This window comes from Panthera leo, chromosome B3, assembly GCF_018350215.1.
Source record: "Panthera leo isolate Ple1 chromosome B3, P.leo_Ple1_pat1.1, whole genome shotgun sequence".
NCBI lineage: Eukaryota > Metazoa > Chordata > Mammalia > Carnivora > Felidae > Panthera > Panthera leo.
In genome coordinates, this window is record NC_056684.1 from 142348933 (window position 1) to 142366892 (window position 17960).

The 17960-nt window shown below is 36.3% G+C and overlaps 1 long non-coding RNA gene and 11 other non-coding genes across 12 annotated transcripts; all 12 read left to right on the forward strand.

Annotated features, from left to right (window-relative positions):
• The first annotated feature begins 430 nt into the window (after positions 1-430).
• On the forward strand, positions 431-13380 carry LOC122221444. Its single transcript, XR_006203226.1, has 4 exons — positions 431-492; positions 11253-11292; positions 12378-12451; positions 13325-13380. It is a non-coding gene; the product is annotated as an uncharacterized LOC122221444 (long non-coding RNA).
• Positions 2330-2404, forward strand: LOC122223430. Its single transcript, XR_006204304.1, has one exon. It is a non-coding gene; the product is annotated as a small nucleolar RNA SNORD113/SNORD114 family (small nucleolar RNA).
• On the forward strand, positions 5340-5415 carry LOC122223437. Its single transcript, XR_006204311.1, has one exon. It is a non-coding gene; the product is annotated as a small nucleolar RNA SNORD113/SNORD114 family (small nucleolar RNA).
• On the forward strand, positions 7683-7756 carry LOC122223427. Its single transcript, XR_006204301.1, has one exon. It is a non-coding gene; the product is annotated as a small nucleolar RNA SNORD113/SNORD114 family (small nucleolar RNA).
• LOC122223431 lies at positions 9877-9949 on the forward strand. Its single transcript, XR_006204305.1, has one exon. It is a non-coding gene; the product is annotated as a small nucleolar RNA SNORD113/SNORD114 family (small nucleolar RNA).
• LOC122223409 lies at positions 11823-11897 on the forward strand. Its single transcript, XR_006204286.1, has one exon. It is a non-coding gene; the product is annotated as a small nucleolar RNA SNORD113/SNORD114 family (small nucleolar RNA).
• On the forward strand, positions 12753-12827 carry LOC122223390. Its single transcript, XR_006204267.1, has one exon. It is a non-coding gene; the product is annotated as a small nucleolar RNA SNORD113/SNORD114 family (small nucleolar RNA).
• A 599-nt stretch (positions 13381-13979) lies between the features above and the next one.
• LOC122223419 lies at positions 13980-14054 on the forward strand. The gene has a single exon (XR_006204295.1). It is a non-coding gene; the product is annotated as a small nucleolar RNA SNORD113/SNORD114 family (small nucleolar RNA).
• A 1148-nt stretch (positions 14055-15202) lies between these two features.
• LOC122223395 lies at positions 15203-15277 on the forward strand. The gene has a single exon (XR_006204272.1). It is a non-coding gene; the product is annotated as a small nucleolar RNA SNORD113/SNORD114 family (small nucleolar RNA).
• A 717-nt stretch (positions 15278-15994) lies between these two features.
• On the forward strand, positions 15995-16066 carry LOC122223410. The gene has a single exon (XR_006204287.1). It is a non-coding gene; the product is annotated as a small nucleolar RNA SNORD113/SNORD114 family (small nucleolar RNA).
• Positions 16067-16925: 859 nt separating this feature from the next.
• On the forward strand, positions 16926-17000 carry LOC122223391. The gene has a single exon (XR_006204268.1). It is a non-coding gene; the product is annotated as a small nucleolar RNA SNORD113/SNORD114 family (small nucleolar RNA).
• An 841-nt stretch (positions 17001-17841) lies between these two features.
• On the forward strand, positions 17842-17916 carry LOC122223392. Its single transcript, XR_006204269.1, has one exon. It is a non-coding gene; the product is annotated as a small nucleolar RNA SNORD113/SNORD114 family (small nucleolar RNA).
• The last annotated feature ends 44 nt before the right edge of the window (positions 17917-17960 follow it).

The window sequence follows — 17960 nt, forward strand, 5'->3', positions numbered from 1 at the left end:
CCTGAATAATAAAATAAACCAGTGAGTGAGTGAATCCATGAATCCATAAGTGCATGTAGTGGAGGACTGGGAGATTGTGCCGGGAAGCAAATATGTTCAATTCTACGCAGCCAAGTCCAATAAAAAGATGATCGTGGCTTTCCCTATGTAGGTAGCAAGGAAAGTCAGATGTCTCTGATTGTTAATAGCTTTTATTTTGTGTTGAGCGATGAATTCAATAGTTTTCCTGTCAACTAGTAGAAACTTAACTCAGTAAGAGTACCACCCTTGAGAAATTCGTAAGAATGTGATATGAAATAGGGCTTCTGATTAACGGTTCCTCTTGACACATTTCAAGTTAAAAAAGCGCGCTCTGTCTTCATTGTTTTTACAAATTGGCTTCCCTCCCCCCTTTTTCCTTTGTTCATAGAATGAACACACAGCTGATTTAATCGTTCTATGATCGTGAAGACATGGCTGTGAATTCTGGGACTGAGAAACATAAAGACCGAGGTAAGTAAATATGAGTGTTTGCGTTTAAGGCTTAGATGGGGTTTATTTATGGGAGCCCACTAAATTATTTCAATAAAATAAATAGTTAAACAATGTAGGAGATTCAGGCATGCCAGTCATGAGCCCCAAGTCTAGAATGTGTCACAAGCTAAAATTTATGATTACTTTGACTCATCCCAACTAAGAGCCGTTGCTGAAGTGATGGGGGGCATCTGACATATTCTCAAAGCAGTCTGCCTTCTCAACTCACGCTCTTGTCCCATTTGCCTAAAACATACCTTCACTGAGGAAGATGTTAGCTGTTACCTCTGAGGCTGGAGCACCCCGAAAGATCGCAGATGTCAGTTTTGTCAGTTGTGGGTTAAGATGACAGGTCTCTGGGTGTTGATGACACTAGCTTTCCTGTAGGGGCAAGTCAAGGGAGAAAGGAGAAGGTGGTCACCGGTCCCTAAGTAAGGGACTGATATGAAGGGAGCATCCCGATTAATCCCTGTGTGCAAAACAGAGGTTCACTATGAAAAGCGAGTGACCGTTCGCTTTCCATGAATGGGGGCGGTGAGCAGATCTCGGTTGTATGGAAGGCTTTTGTTCTCAGTTTTGTGTCATTAAAGGGCATTGAGTGTATAATTCGGATTCATGAATCTATGAATGAAGCCTTGCAAGAAGGCATAAGTGAACGAAGAACTCGAAAGCTGTGCCCAGATCAATGATGAGTATCAGTGGAGTTACCTGAATCAACACCTTTGATGAAGTCCTCTGTGTAGCTTTGAGGTCCGTTACAGGAAAAGAACCAGTCAATCTTCTCTGTAGAAATTAGCTAATAGTGGAAATTAGGAAAATTCAATAAGCTTGCCCCAGGCTTTTGTGGTTCATGGCTACGGATTATGTTATTTCAAGCGAATCCATGCATGAGTAAAGAAAGAAATGAATACATGAGACGCTAAAATCATGGAACGATTAGCAGAGTGCAGCAAACGCTGTTAATATCGATACAATTCTGAGGGAAAACGGAAAGGCTCACTCTGTAATCCTCTTTTATATGGAACATACTAGTATCTGCAGTTCAGACCCAGTGTCTTGAGTGTCTGTAGTTTGCTGGGGAGTTTTTAAGCTAAGAGAAAGGGAAGTGTTTGCATCAGTCAATAATCTATGAGATAACCATCTCTTTAATAGGCGTTGATACAGGTGGAGATTTGTAATCGTTATAGCTCTTAATCTTGGGCTAGGTGATAGTGTTTATTGTATTATTTATAAGAATTCCATACGGGTTTAATAAAGAATAGGATGCTGGAGCCAAAGTTCATTGGTATCTAGCTCTGCCTGATGAACAGCCATTAAAAATTTTTTTGAACGTAGCCTTAGTCTGCTTTTTCTTACCCAGAGTGAACAACAGCATAGCTGACTCAGTCATTTAGTAAGGAGTTATTGTAGTGAACCAGGAGCATGAAGAATCATTTAAGTAAGTCCCTTAGTTTACATTCTTTGTTTGGATGGGTTGCTCACGGGTGTCACCCGAAGAGTTTCGAAGCAAATAATTGTGCACCACACACACACAAATAAATAAAACACTCGCAAGTATGGATCAATGATGGGAATGTATTATAGACCCCAAATTATGTGTAATCTAAATCAGCACCGCAGAGGTAATTTTAGAAGAAAATATAATGTTATTTAATTTGTTTTCAGAGCAGTTTCATATTATTTCTTTCTTTACGTTTATTAGCTCTGCAGGAGAAAAGCCTAAAATTCACGGATCTTGTTTTTGGGATTTTGTGATTGTGTTATTATTATTTGTGAATCAGAAAATGAATCAATAAACCAAAAAATTTTCCTAGCATGGACCAGTGATGAATGTCATGGGGTTTCTGAAACAAGAATTTTGATTAAACCCATCTGCAACTCTGAGGTCCATCACAAAGGAACACCTTATTATTCTCTTCGTGGGAAATAAAAGCCTTCAGCATCTCATTCGTGGGCTTTTGTGGTTTGGGGTATGAATTGCATTATTATAATACAATTAGCCCATGAATAAAGAAATACATCAATGAATAAAGAATAAGAAGGATATGCATGAACTACTTTTAGGGCATACAATGAAACAGGGATCATTATTCCAACAATTTTGAGATTCTTAGCCCTAATAAATTAGCAGTTAAGGCTTTTATCACTTTGGTGAGGGGCATATGGTCAACTGTGCCTAAGAGTCAATGGTTTGTTCTGTGTTGAGGCACATTGCCAATTGATCATTCTATTAAGGAGAGGAAAATACATTTACATAAATAGTTGATTGAATAAACTATCTAATTGAGAGAGAGAGAGCATGGTGTTACTGTTTCATATGGCCACACTCATGATTAATGCAGTCTTCTTAGGCAGTTTTGTGTAAGCAAACAAACACTAAAGAATCAGTTCGGTATTCTTCCGGGTAATGACATAAGGACAAATGTAAATATTATTCAAGGTACTTCTCCAGTGTGGGTGGGCTGACACATATTGAAGTATAATTATAAGTGAACAAATGCATATGCATTTATATCTCAGTGTTTTTTTGAAGTCAGCCAACAATACATTAAAGGAAAGCATGTAGTTGAATTTAAAGGTCATGATGTATCATGTTTTACCCAACTCATATCCATAGGAAGGAAAAGAGTTCTAAGCCTTTCTGCTGGTGCATGTAGACATTTGTAAATAGTGAGCATTTTGCTTCTGTTTTGATGGTTGTTTAATTTTGGGGATTCTTTTAGAAAAATGAAGGGATGATCTTACTATCCCGTGAGTAATTGAATAGAATAATTAGTGAGTGAATTAATAAATATATTAAGTAGGGTCAGATTTGGATCACTGGTGAGATTGTGCCCTGAATGGAATCTCCCAGGTATCCAGTGCTGCACAAATAAATTTCTTTCTTTTTTTTTTCTGGAATAAAGTTTTTAAATATGCAATTTATTGTCAAATTGGTTTCCATACAACACCCAGTGCTCATCCCAACAGGTGCCATCCTCAATGCCCATCACCCACTTTCCTCTCCCTCCTCCCCCCCCCCCCCCCATCAACCCTCAGTTTGTTCTCAGTTTTTAAGAGTCTCTTATGGTTTGGCTCCCTCCCTCTCTAACTTTTTTTTTTCCTTCCCCATCCCCCATGGTCTTCTGTTAAGTTTCTCAGGATCCACATAAGAGTGAAAACATATGGTATCTGTCTTTCTCTGTATGACTTATTTCACTTAGCATAACACTCTCCAGTTCCATCCACGTTGCGACAAAGGCCATATTTCATTCTTTCTCATTGCCAAGTAGTATTCCATTGTGTATATCAACCACATCTTGTTTATCCATTCATCAGTTGATGGACATTTAGGCTCTTTCCATAATTTGGCTATTGTTGAGAGTGCTGCTATAAACATTGGGGTACAAGTGCCCCTATGCATCAGCACTCCTGTATCCCTAGGGTAAATTCCTAGCAGTGCTATTGCTGAGTCATAAGGTAGATCTATTTTTAATTTTTTGAGGAACCTCCACACTGTTTTCCAGAGCGGCTGCCCCAGTTTGCATTCCCACCAACAGTGCAAGAGGGTTCCCGTTTCTCCACATCCTCTCCAGCATCTATGGTCTCCTGATTTGTTCATTGTAGCCACTCTGACTGGCATGAGGTGATACCTCAGTGTGGTTTTGATTTGTATTTCCATGATGAGGAGTGACATTGAGCATCTTTGCATGTGCCTGTTGGCCATCTGGGTGTCTTCTTTAGAGAAGTGTCTGCTCATGTGTTCTGCCCATTTCTTCACTGGATTATTTATAAATTTCAACAAAAAAGATGATCTTGGCTCTTACCTACATGGGTGGCAAGTACAGACAGATATTCCTGATAATTTTTTTTCTGTTTACTGCTAGGTTCAGTGGTGGTCATTGTATTATTTAAAGTAAAAAAAAAAAATCCACAAATTAGTAAATATTAAGTAGAGCTCTGTCTTTCCAATGTTTAGGAAAGTAGGCAAACTCAGGTTTATGGTTACTGGATTTTTGATCATTTAGGATAGTTAAATGTAGACTGATTCTTTTTAAAGTTTGCTTTTTACTCCTCAGAATGAACACACTCTACCAGATTTGATTATTGATCAAGTCAAATCAAAAGATCTTGTCTTTTACCTCTTTGGGAAAGACAGAAGAGATAAGTGTAAGCAATAATCAATGTTCATGTATTGCTTGCGGGGCTTAGTCATGGGTATTCATTGAGATGTTTGGAAAGAGTAAGTGGCCATATACATGGACAATTCAAAGGTGATCTTGCATTGATCGAAGACGAAAAGGTGTTTATGAATTCAGAATTACGATTAATCCATTCCAGCCATTACTGAATTCATTAGGACAAAGGATGAAAGGCATGTTAGCAATTTTCAAAACATTTTAATATTCCATTTCATTTTTGTTCCACGGTGGATTCAAACACTTCTCCACTGGTTGATATTATTATAGACTGTGGACCCGGCAAGGGCGGGGAACCATAGGAAAATGGAAAATGTTGCCTTTTCCTTAGTTGTGGTACAGAATGGCAGTTCACTGCACCATCTTTGAAGTATGGATGTTAAATGAAAGAGGCCCCAGCAGGGACCAATGACTAATGGAATTAGGATGATGCCAAGAGTTGGATTGATTCATATTGGCAATGCTGCGGTGCATGGCACAAGGAGAACTAGTCCTGTAGCTCTGTAGGAAGTCAACTTTCATGGACTTCATCTCTTCAGGGATGTTGGTCTTGTTTTCCTAACTCTTGCACGTTGACCATATTATTAATGAGTCAAGGAATAATAAGTCAAGAACAATATATTAAGTGAAGGCACAGAATACCAAGTCTGGATCAATGATGAGTGTGCGTGGGGCATCTGAATAAAAGTTTTGATTAAACCCAGTCTGTAACTCTGAGGTCCATTGCATCTATGGGAAATGTGCTTATAGAGGAAGTTAGAAATAGTCAAGAACCGTGTTCTTGATTTTTTGTTGTTGTTGTTCACAAATAGGGATTGTATTATTATAAGTTAATCGATGCACGAATGAGTAAAGTATAAGTGAAGAGATGGGTTGTACCTTATTTAATTATGAGAGGAGCTAATGAACCAAGGATTACTGTTAATATAGCTTTTTGGAATTTGGAGTTAAAATAAAATGGTATAAGGCTGCTCCTCCTTTGGGAATGTATAGATAGATATTTGCGGACATCAGTGTTGTTGTTCTGAAGTGGCAGTGAGTTGGTGGCCTATCTCATTTTAAAAAGGGACAAAAAACTCATATGATTACATAGCAATCAGCAATACGTAATATAATACATGTATTCCACTGTAATAGAGCAAATCATGATAAACCCATTAGTGTAAAATTAGTTTTAATAAGCAATAATTTAATACAATCAATAATAAAAAATAAAAGACATTATTAAATAACTGTTGAAACTTAGAAAAGGTCTAAGCATGAACACCAAGAAAGTGAATATAGTAATTGTGTTCATTGATTTTTATTTAAAAAAAAGTAAATGTGTTTTGTTGATGATTTCTGTGAGTGAAAAGCCAATGGATACATTTAGTATCACTCAGCCTTCTTGGGAAGTATCCTTAGGGCTCACGATTATCGGTGCCATTATTATTAGTGAGTAAAAGAATGATTTTACGTCACCATCTATTATCTAAAAGAACATAAATCATAGGTCAGTGAGGAGCATATATAATGTATAAAGGAGCATGACTGACTCTGTTTTACCCTCTTCAAGTCCACGGGCCCCTCCTTCTTTGGGGGAAGGATCATATAAACCCACTCTCTAAAGTACATCTTGCTGTTAACACTTAAATCCAAATGAATGAAAAATAAAAACTCGGTTCCTCAGCAACGCTAGTCACATTGCAAGCCCTGTGTGGCCAGTGGCTACCACACTGAGTACTGCTAATAGAGAATGTTTCCATCACTGTAGCAAGTTCTACCAGTGCAGATAGTGCTGAGATAGAAAGTTGTATGTAGTAGTATTTAGTTTTGGGTGGTTGATGGCTCTACCACTTTGTGTTTTTTGTAGGAAAAAAAAAAGAGGATCTAATTAAATTATCCTTAGAGTTATGTAAAAAGTGAGTACATAGATTAATCGAAAAACACAAGAATTAAAGTACAGTACGGCTCATTGGTCAGATCGTTTCATGAAAGAAGAATTTAAATTCAACCCATTTTGCTAACGTTTTCTCACTGAATGACTCTGTGGACTTTTTACTATTTGGTAGTTATATAGACAGATATCCATAATAGTTATAGTTCTTTTAGTGTTGGGCAGAAGATTATAAAAGGTCTTCAGTGTATTAATTCCTACTAAAAATTGAATAAGTCAGTAGGGGCAAAGGATGATCCTGTTGTATTGATGAAAATGTGGCACAAACCAATATTTATGATTAATCTACTAATGCAGAACCAATTTCTATTTAAAAATCTAAATGTATACTTTTTATTCTTTAAAAAAATCTATCTTATCCTCCTGAACGAATACTCCACATTGGATTCAGCCATTGTCCAATGAAGAAGCTCTTGACTGTTACCTCTGTGGGTAAGGGGCAAATAACAATCAAAGTTTGTGCTTGGTTTGTATGGTTTGTTCATGTGTGGTCACTAAGGTAGTTGAATAGAACAAAAGGCTATATACACGAAAATGAAATCTGAGAACACCAAGTAAGGACCAATGGTGGGAATGTGTTCTGGGCCAAGGAGTAGAAGTAACCCATTTCAGCACAACTGAGATGCATTTTTTGTTTTTAAAGATGGAAGGCATGTACTTGATTTTTGGAACTGTTTGCTATTCCGTATTGTTTCTAAACACAGTTGATTTAAGCGTTACCATTTTGAGAGAGATCCAGGCTATATTAACTGTTTAGAAGAAGGAAGCTCTCAGAAGGTGGAGCATATTGTGTGTGTTCTAGAAAAACCATTGTGGTTTTTTGTTGTTAATTACACAGCGCTTAAAGTTGGACAAATTAAAACATGGCCCAATCCTGGGGCATTTTTAATGATGGTATTGATACAAAGCAAGGTTCACACTAAGATCTAGGCTAAAAGCTCTGTGGGAAATTGGTCTAGAGACTGATCATAGTACTATCAAGTATCTTGTTCCAGGAGTTGGTAATTCCTGGGAAAATGAAGATAGAAATGAATGAAGAAAAAGAGTGCCAAGTCTGGACCAATGATGAGATTGGAGGGTGTCTGAATCAAAAACTTTGATTAAAGCCATCTGTGACTCTGAGGTCCGTTATTTAAAAGTGGCCTCATATTTTCCTCTATGGAAATGAGCTTAGAGCAGAATTTCTGAATGTTCAAATACCTTGATCATGGGTATACACACTTTATGGGAATAGCTTGAATTCTTGTAAGTAAATCATGAGTGAATACATGAAGAAATATATAAATGAGTAAATATAAAGAAACCTGGGTATAGGCCAATTATGAGAGTAGGTAATGAAACTGGGATTATTACACGTTTCTGAGGCATTGAATTCCAGTGAAATCTATTTGTAAGGGCTGTTGCCCCCTTTTTTGGAAGGAGTGGGTAGACAGATGCATGTAAGATTCAGCATCTTTGTTTGATTTAGGTGGTTGCTTGCTGGTTGGTTATTTGTATTTAGAAAAGGAAAAATTGCGTACATAAATAATTCATTAAATGTTTAATTGGAAAAAGAATGAGCATAGTTCATATTAGAATGTGCCTTATGAACAGAGTTATTATTAATGTACCTCTGTTCATTGAGTTTTATTAAAAACAAGGAAAACGATCTCACGTTTAAAGTTCTGTGGCTAATGTAGTAGACACGTGGAGACAAAACAATGCTGTTCAAGTTTCCTGTCTAATATTAGTTAATTTCCAGATATTGATGAATTGCTACATTTGAGTAGATTAAATGCTAATCACAGTTTTTAAAAGGGGTCAAAATGTGGCCCAGTAAGAAGCAAAAATAATCCTTACCTGTACTTCTGATCCTCTCTTCCTAACTTGGTTATGGGCGTGTAGACACTTGTACATGAAGAGCATTTCTATTCTGGGTTGTTCATGGATTTACCATTTTGTTTGTGTGTGTGTGTGTATATAGGTGTGTGTGTTAGTATCCTTGAATGTATGATCAACTATTCCACAAGGCATTCCATAAATGAATAAATAGAACAATGAACAATTGAATTAACATGAGTAGGGTGAAAGCATAGATCTTGGTGACAATATGCCATGAGTCACAAATTTAATGTCATCTATTTCTACACAAATTGAGTTCTTCAAAAAAAGGATTGTCTAGGCTCTTGCCTATATGGATAAGGGGTGTGTAGACAGATATGTGCAATAGTTTTTATTTTTATGTGTTGAACTCAACAGTGTTCATTGTATTATTTAAAATTTATAGTTAAATCAGCAAATTAAAAAGGAGTGATGTTCTTGGATCAGTGATGACAGTGAGAAGTGAATCAGCTTCCTGATTAATTTTGTACCACACAACTGTTGTCCTTTAAATCAATCTAAATCTGGACTGTTCATTCTTTCGAATATTGACACTTGACTCCAGAGTGGAGACCATGGCTGATTTAACCAGTCTCTACTGATGAAGATCTTGGCTGTTATCTTTCTGGGTAAGGAACCTAATGACAAAAGTAAAGAGGAGGCAAAAGATCTTGTCAATTGGGGTGAATTTTTCATTAGTGTTCACTGAATTATTTAAATGAAGTCATAGAGAAATCAGTGATATGAATGTGCTATGAAGCGAAGATTATGATTAATCTGATTCAACACAATTGGGGTTAAAAATAAGACAGAAGACATTTTATTCATTTTCAAAGTAGATTCATAATCCATCTTATTTTTGCACTGCATCTGGCTTCAACTTGTATCCAGTACTAAAATCTAAGACTGCACTGTTGAACGTGGTTGTCCCGAGCCACATGTGGCTATTTAAATCTAAAATAATTAAAGTCCAGTGAATTTTAAATTCAGCTCTTCAGTTGCACTAGCCCCATTTCAAGTACTCAGTAGCTACATGTGGCTTATAATGACCATATTAGAGAATGCAACATAGCACATTCATATTCTGATGCAAAGTGCTATTGGGTAGCTCCTTAGTGAAGGAGTACACAGAAAGATGGCAGACGGTTGGAATAGGACGCAAGGATGTTAACTGATCCATACATACCTCACTGAGGGCCACTACTAAGGATATTTTTAGTTTATGGGAGAAGAGTCTGTAAATAGACCTTGGTCATATCCAAGGATCTTGTTCTTGTTTTTTTTTTTTTTTTTTTAAAGTCATGGACATTGATTTTATTACTGTTGATGAATCAATGTTGATGGATCAATGAATGGATCAATAAACGAAGGTATAAATGAAGAAAAAAATGGATCAATGATGAGTACCCTGGGGTGTCTGAAATCAAGGATTTTGATTAAACCCTATAACTCTGAGGTCCATTACAAGAAGATTCCTCTCTTTGGTCTCTATGGGAAATGAGTTTATTCTAGGAGTTAAAAATACTCAGGAGTTTGCTCTTGGGCTTTTAAGTATTGTATTTTCAGTAAATCAATGCATGAATAAATCAAGAAACAAATAAATGAATAAAGACAAAATGGGTTATTTCTGGTCCAAATATGAGAGTATGTAATGTAATATATATAATATAAAAATCAATGTTAATAAATTTCTGAAGCACTGCGTTCCAGTAAAATAAATGGATTAAAGCTGACCCTTTTGGGTAAAGAGAATTGAGATAAATGGATGTAAGAACCCATGTTGTTTTGCTGGGTTGGCTTGTTGTTTTTTGTTTTACTAAGAGAAGAGCAAAACATTTACTTAAAATTAATTATCAATTAAATAACTACGTAATTGAAAGAGGGCTTACACATGGACTTTTGTTGAGAATGTGTCACATGGCCAGTTACAATTAATCCAACGATCTTCACTATGTTTTTAATTTAAAAAAAAAAACAGGAAAAAAATCATCTGATCTTTTTTCTGTGCCTAAGGAGCATATGGACAGGCATTAATATTGTCTTGTTTCTGTGGATTCACAAATATTAATGATATTATTAAAAATGAATAAAAGAACAAGTAAATATATTCATCAATTATTTGAAAGAAGACAAAGCATGGACCATGAGTAGCATGTGTTCTGGAACAAGGAGAGTGATTAATCCAGTTCTACCAAACTGCTCTCCAGATAAAGAAAATAAGACTTATGCTCTTAAGTTTCGGGAATGGTGAATATGCTTAGATTGATTTTCTTTTTGTGGCTTGGTGCAATTTCTTTAAAACAGCACAAGATAAGTGACTCCATATGTGACTATGTTAATACATACCTATAGAAAGGTGGGACAAGCGTGGGCAATTGCTGAGAATGTGCCTGAATCTAGGATTCAGATTAATATAGTTCTTTCCAAGCAAGATTCATTTAGAAGAAAGATATAGCTCTTGCCTAGCTGAGTAGGGGGCGTAGAAGCAGATAGGAGTGGTTGTCGTGGTTCTTATTATTTTTAACTGGTGTTGGTTTCCAAGGCATTCATTATATCAGTTAAATTTAATGCTTGAATCAATCAAGCAATAAATATGCAATTCAGAGTTTTAATACATAATGAGCACTAAGGTTTATTTCTAATCATTTATTGTTGACTTGAACTCAATTAAAATATTGGAATCTAGACTGTTCTGTATCTATCGGTCCACCTATCATCTACATAATTGAACCTTTTTATTTTCATATTTGCTTTATACTCTACAGAATGGATGAACGATGAATCGATTATGGAGTATAGAAACATGTAAGTAACAGTCAAGGTAATTGCTTTTGGTTTGGTGGTTTGTCATGGGTGTTAACTCCGTTACTGAAAGGGAATAAATGGCTACATATACTAATAAAATGAATGAAGGTCATGTGTGGGCCAGTTCAGCACATCTGTGGTCAATTGAGAAGAAAGCAAAACGATTTTATTCATTTTCACAGTTAATTATTCAATTAATGAATGGAAAACGTATTATTCAATTTGAATTTTGAGTCACAGTTGATTTAAAACTCCCTTTATTTACAGAGGCATAGTTTGGTCACAGTGAAATAGTAAAATGGGGTTAATATGATGTATCATATTAATCTATACAGGAAACATTGTGGACAACTAGTGAAAGATATATATCAGGGAGGTCGGGGGGATGTAATTCTATACAGAAATGTTAGAGATATTCAAGGATCTTGTCTCAAGTTTACATGACCTTTGGGCATTTTATTATTACTAGGGAATTGATGAATTAATCATTTAGACATGTACATATGACTGAACATAGTGAAGGCCAATCCTGGACCAATGATGATGATTGGTGGAGTATGAGTCCTGGATGATGGGTACTATGTAACTGGAACTCTGAGGTCCAGCACGATACGAAATCTGGTCTATACCTTCTATTGGAAATGATCCAATGGACAGATGTTAAGAATATTTAAGGTTCTTGTTCTTTGTGTGTTCATGGAATTTGATTCTATTATTGTGAAGGGATCAACAAAAAGAATCAAACGAGTCTATAAATAAAGCAAGAAAGTGAAGCCTTGTCCAGTTATGAAAATATATGGCAACATCAGAAATAATATTTATATACTGAAAACACTGAATTCCATTAAGAAATAAATGTCCTAAAGGTATTATCTCTTTGGCTAAGGTTAATATATGCACGGTGTAAATAATAGCCCATTTTCTTGTTTGGTCAGGGCCTTGTTCAACGTTGTTCGTTACCTCAAGAAAGAAAGCATCACAGTTTAATACATATCTAAATGACAAGTTAAATGCAAGGAGGCATATAAGGATAATGGATGGAGAGAATATTTCAGTCTTTTTATCATCTGTTTTTGTACTCTCAGAATGGATGTGCCAGGCCAGTTGAAGCATCTCCATGGTCATGAGCTGTTTGTTGCCTAGGAGCATAGAGACCAGTGTGAGTATCGTCAGAGTCTTGGTCTTGGTCTGAGAGGCTTTTAAAGATCCAAGAAGGCCAACCGTGGACTAGTGTAAATACGGCATTGCCACGAGCAGTGTGTTGACGATGGCAAAATTCAGAATGATTAATGAGAGATATCATCAATGTGGTAAATGATCCTGTAGGTAGATATTCCAGATACTTAAGACTATTATTCTTAAGGTTTTGCGATTCAGAGTTATTTACTTAATTATTAATGAAATGAGGAATTAATCAATAAGCAAATGTGGAAACGAGTGGAGAAGAAGAGGGCCAGTTCTGGACCAATGATGACCACTGGTGGCGTATGAATCACGGATGATGAATATTACGTGTCTGAAACTCTGAGGTCCAACCAGTAAGAAATATAGTGTGTTCCTTCTGTTGGAAATACTTCCGTGGACAGATGTAAGGAGTACACAGGATTTCGTTCTTTTCCTACATGTACATAGTTTTGATTTCATATTTATAAATGGATCAATGATAGAACCATAAAGAAATATATAAATCAGTAAATATAAAAAGAAGAAGCATTGTTAAACTCCAAAAAAAAAATGCGGCGAGGCAAGAAATACTATTAATATGAATTGAAATCACAGAAGTCCATTAAGAATTAATGGACCAACTGGGTTACCTCTGTGCAGGGATCATACAGGCACTGATTAATCACGGTCACTTTTGTTGTTACAGACCAGTCTCATGGGTGAGGTTGTTCATTTTGTTAAGGGGAGAATGTGTAAATATGATGAAAAAATAATAATCAAACGAATGAGTGAATGAAGTGTGAAACAAGGCTGAATGGAGAGACTGTCTCAATTTTTAAAATCATTTCTCCTGCTTTGTACTCCTCAGAATGGATGCAGTTAAGCTGATTCTCTGTGGCTGCCTCCATTGTCAGGAACACAGACACTAATGTGAGTAATGGTTACAGGGGTTTTAGTTTGAATGGTTACTTTTTAAAAAGTGCCTTAATAAGATGTATTTTGTATGAGCAGAGAAAGCCAACTGAGGCCCCATGATATTGGGTATATATATGCTATTATATGAGACATTGTGTTGATAAACCATGTACGACACATTGAAGATAATTAATATAAGAAATATACTGATGTGGTAAGTGACTGTATAGGCGGATGGAAGGACATTTGATTGTATAGGGCGGATGGAAGGGACATTTAGTTCTTTTTATTTATTTTTTTAATTCAACATTTTTTATTTATTTTTGGGACAGAGAGAGACAGAGCATGAACGGGGGAGGGGCAGAGAGAGAGGGAGACACAGAATCGGAAACAGGCTCCAGGCTCTGAGCCATCAGCCCAGAGCCTGACGCGGGGCTCGAACTCACGGACCGCGAGATCGTGACCTGGCTGAAGTCGGACGCTTAACCGACTGTGCCACCCAGGCGCCCCTATTTTTTTAATTCATAGGTATCTGTTTTATTATCACCAGGGAATTGGTAAATTAGTTAATAAATATTGATGGCGATGAAGAAAAAGAGGCCCAAGCTTGGATCGAATGATGAGGCTGGTGCCGTATGAATCACGCATGATGAATGATACGTGTCTGGAACTCTGAGGTCCAACGCAGAGGGAAATCTAGTCTACTGCCTCTTTTGGAAATGATCCTATAGGCAGATGTTAAGAATATACAAGGATCATGTTCTTGGCCTCTGTGCACACGGATTCTGGTTCTGTTATTATTATGGGCTATATTAAAATTATAACTAGCCAATAAACAAATAGAAATAAATACGAATAAGTAAAACATTGGCGAATTATGAAGATGTGTCATGAAGTAAGAGAATCTATTAATATATGTTGAAAACACTGAGCTGCTTAAGAAGACATGGTTCAAAGGTGTTACTTCTTCGGCTAATGATTATACAGGAAGTACAAATAACCATCATTGTTCCTGTTCTGGCTCAGTGGCAAATTTGACGTTCGCCTTCTTTTTTTTTTTTTTTTAATGTTTATTTATTTTTGAGAGACAGAGTGTGAGTGGGGGAGGGGCAGAGAGACAGGGAGACACAGGATCCGGAGCAGGATCCAGGCTCTGAGCCGTCAGAGCCCACGCGGAGCTTGAACTCACGAGTGTGAGATCGTGACCCGAGCCGAAGTCGGCCGCCCAACTGACTGAGCCACCCAGGCACCCCCGATATTCACTTTCTTAAGAGAAATATTAATACATATTACCACCAAATAATTAATACCTAAATTACTCACTAAATAAGAGGTTAAATGCAAGGATTGCATAGAGAGGTGGAGAGATTGTGTCTCAGTTGTTTTTTTTTTGGTTTGTTTTTCTGTTCTGTCTGCTTTGTACTTCTCAGAGTGGGCACACCAAGGTGATGAAAGCCATCTGCCATGGTTACAGGCTCTATATGTAGGAGATGGAGACCAGTGTGAGTACAAAGTTCTTATCTTATTTTTGCTGATTTGTTTAGCATGTTGACTGTAATATTAAAAATATTTAAATATATAAAAAAGGCCAGCCCCATGATAAATATGAAATTGACATGAGACATTATATTGATTAACCAGTGTTTGCAACAGGGTAGATGATTGATAAAATATATATTCAAGGAGGTGGTAGTGATTCTATGGACAGATGTTAGGGATACTTGGGGGTCTTATTTTCAAGTGTTTTTGATTCATAGATATTTTATACTTATTGATTTATTGATAATCACTGATAAATGTAGAAGCGAGTGAAGAAAAAGAGGGCCAGTTCTGGACCAATGATGACCACTGGTGGCGTAGGAGTCATGGATGATGAATACTATGTGTCGGGAACTCTGAGGTCCAAAAAAATAAGAAATCTAGTCTCTTTTCTCTGTTGCAAGTGACCATATTGACAGGTGTTAGTAACAGACAAGGATCATGTTCTTGTTCCTTGTATTCGTGGATTTTTAATTCTTTTAGTATAGAGAAGTGAAAGAATCAATAATCAAATACAAATAAACATGAATAAGGAAAGGGTTCTAAAATATGTAAGTTAAGAAATACCTATGTGGTTGAGTAAATGAAACGTGGAATGCAAAGCCAAAGAAAATAAGGTCTAAGGTTTTTTTGTTTGTTTGTTTTTTATATCACCTTCTGTGTTTTGCACTTCTCAGAGTGGATGCCCTGGAGCTAATTTAAGGATTCTTCCATGGTCACAAGGCGTCTGCTTGTCTCTGTGTGTTTGGTGTATAGAAATGTGAGTTTTTATGGGTATATACTTTGTATTTGAAAGTTATGAAATATAATAAAAGAAAGCCACCCATGGTCCATTGATAAATATGGAATTGATATTGCATTGCATTATATTGATTAATCCCCATATGAAACTTTGAGGGTGATTAATCAAGAACATATATTGATATAGTAAATGATTGTATGGACAGATGTAGGACTATTCAAGGCCTGTAGTCTAGGGGTTTTTTTTTCTTTTTTTTACTTATAGGTATTTATTTTATTATTTATTATTTGATGAATTAATTAATAAACAAAGGTAGATAAAATTGGAAAAAAAGGCCAAGGGTGGACCAATGATGATGGCTGGTGGCGTATGACTCACAGTTGATGATTACGTGTCTGGAACTCTGAGGTCCAGCGTAAAACGAAATCTAGTTGATTATCCCTGTTGGAAATGATCCTATAGACAATTTTAGGATTTCACAAAGATCTCGTTTGGGGGTCCTTATGTTCATGAATTTTGATTCTATTGTAGTAAGTGAATCAACAAAAAGATCAATATACAAATATATATAAAAGCAGATGAAGGGGTGAAGCATTGTACAGTTATGAAAAATGTCGTAAGGCAAGAATCAGAGAGAAATAGTTCAAGGTGTTACCTCTAGATAACAATGTTATAGATAATATAAACAATGGCCAATATTCTTGTTCTGGGTTAATGGAAAGCTCAATGTTTTTCTCGATAAAAAGTAAAATGCATATTACCCCAAATTAATATACAGCTTAATTACCGGGTAATGAACTGTAGACACAAGGATCAATAGAGAAAATGTATCAATCATGTTATTATCTACTCTGCTTTCTACTTTTTAGAATGGACACAGCCAAGGTGGTTTAAATAGTATGGCTGTAGGAACATGGAAACCAACGTGAGTAATAGTCAATGTTTTCATCTCACTTTGGGTGGTTTCTTTAGGGGATTCTCTGTAATATTTAAAAACAAGTATTCAATATAAGAGAAAAGACCAGTCATGACCCAGTCATGAAATTGGAAGTTTATGAAACATGATGTTGATTAATCTACTTGTACAACAATGAGGATGATTAATGGGAGGCATTTTAACGAGGCAATGATTCTACAGAAAAATGATAGGGATACCGAAGGCCCTTGTCCTTGGGCTTTTGTGATTCATAGTTAGTTACTTAATTACCTTAGTGAACTGATGAGTTAATTTTTAAAAAATGTATATGCGAATAAAGAAGAAGGGATCCAAGCGTGGACCAATGATGACAGCTGGTGGCGTATGAGTCATATACGATGACTGCTACGTGTCTGGAAGTCTGAGGTCCAACACGATTGATGTTAGGAATATACAAGGTTATTGCTCTAGTAATCACGGATCTGTGAATTTCTGTATTATTAATATAAATGAATGGATCAATGATAGAACCAATAAATAAATCTATAACTAAATAAAACCATGGAAGAAGTCTTATCAACCATGGATATATATGTAGTGAGGCAGGAACTACTATTAATGTAAACTGAAGAAACGGATAGAGGTTAAGAGATAAACGGATCAAGGGTGTTACCCCTATTTCTAAGGATCATAACATTACATTTATATTTATGTTTGTTATATGTGTATAAATTAGGAAAAGTACGAAATACCTTTATGAATGAGTAAATGAAATGAGGAAACCAGGACCGTTTAGAGAAGTCCTCAATTTCCTTTATCATCTTCTTTGCTCTGTACTCCTCAGAATAGGTACATGCGTGAAGTTGGGTTGAAGCATCTTTCATGGTCACGAGCTCTGTGGGTGCCTTGTCTAATGAGCATAGAGGCCAACGTGAGTAAGAGTTAAAGTTCATGTCTTTGAGAATTTATTTTCAGGTACTCACTGTATTATTAAAAGTGTGAAATATAATAAGAAATGCCAGCCATCATGCATGATAAATATGGGGTTTATCTGCTGCGTGATAAGTATTAGTCCACATATGGAACTTTGATGATCATTCACGAAATAGATATATCAATGTGGCAGATGACCCTACAGGCAGCTATAGAATATTCATTGCTCTTATCCTTGGGTGTTTGTGAATCATGGCGTTTTAAGAGTTAATATTAGTGAATTCATGAATTGGTCAGTTACCTTATGCAGATGAGAATGAGGAGGAAGGAGGCCCAGATCTGGACCAATGATGATAGTTGGTGGCGTATGAGTCATGGATGATGAATATTACGTGTCTGAAACTCTGAGGTCCAATAAAAAGAAAGATCATCTCTTGCCTCTTTTTGCCATGATATCAT